This window comes from Panthera onca, chromosome B4 (genome assembly GCF_046562875.1).
Source record: "Panthera onca isolate mPanOnc1 chromosome B4, mPanOnc1 haplotype 2, whole genome shotgun sequence".
Lineage (NCBI taxonomy): Eukaryota > Metazoa > Chordata > Mammalia > Carnivora > Felidae > Panthera > Panthera onca.
This window is the reverse complement of record NC_138345.1, coordinates 4,467,609-4,468,627: the sequence shown is the minus strand read 5'-3', so window position 1 is coordinate 4,468,627 and position 1,019 is coordinate 4,467,609. Positions and strand designations below refer to the sequence as shown.

General features: G+C 63.6%; 1 long non-coding RNA gene across 1 annotated transcript in view; it reads right to left on the bottom strand.

Moving 5' to 3' along the window:
- Window positions 1-1,019, bottom strand: part of LOC132695146 (uncharacterized) — a 358,351-nt gene that overhangs the window by 324,774 nt on the left and 32,558 nt on the right. The window lies entirely within an intron of this gene.

The following is a 1,019-nucleotide window of genomic DNA, read 5'->3' as shown; positions in this document are numbered from 1 at the left end:
TTTCTGTTCAATTTTTTTTATTTCATCTCTGGCTCAGCTTAACATTTTTTCTATTTTGGGGGGTATTTTATAATGTACATAACACATGAGTAAAGAAGTGCATTTACAGAATTATGACATAAATAAGCACACAGGTACCTGGGTGCAAGTTCCAAAACTGTTACTAACAGTCGAGGTTCCAGCAAGAACGTGGACTCCAGGGACGCCCGGGGGGCTCTGTTGACCAAGCCCCCCGACTGGGCTCAGGTCATGATCTCACAGTTGGTGAGTTCGAGCCCCACATCCAGCTCTGTGCTGACGGCTCGGAGCCTGGAGCTGCTTCGGATTCTGTGTCTCCCTCCCTCTCTGCCCCTCCCCTGCTCAAACTCTGTCTCTTTCTCAAAACTAAACATTAAAAAAAAAAATTTTTTTTTAAACGATGGACCTCAGTTGAGAGGTCCGTTGGCCCTGCGAGCGCGGCGGGGAAGGCAGTGCTGTCCCCTGTCACGGAGGCCGTGGGGAGCACGGAGGACCCCCACGGCAGCCCTCCGGACCGGGTTTCGCTCCAGCAAGGAGCGGGCGGGCCGGGCCTTTCACCGAAGCGGCTTGGCGCTCGCGGACCAGGTGATGGGCGGGGCGCGCCTCAGGGAGAGCTGCCCCGCCCCCCGGCGCCCCCGGCGCCCCGCTTCGCCTTCTCGGCCCGAGGCCCCGGCGCACCTGCCGACCTGCAGAGCCGGCCCTGCGTCCCCGCACCGTGCGCGCTCTCGGCAGCGCCGTGGGCCGAGGCTGAGTGGGCGTGGACGTCCCGGGCCGGGGTCGACGGCCTCTCCCGCGACCCCCGAGGAGAGCATCAAGTCCACAGGCGCGGCAGCGGCGCCCTCTGCTGCCGGAGCCGCGAACGCACCGCCGAGTGGGTCAACGGCGCCCCTGGCGGGCGATCCGGCGCACGGCGCGGAGCCGGGCCGCCAGACCCTCCTCCTCCAAGGCAGGGCAGGCCTGGATGCGGCCTGGGGTCCCACCTAGGGTCAGGCCTGGGGTGC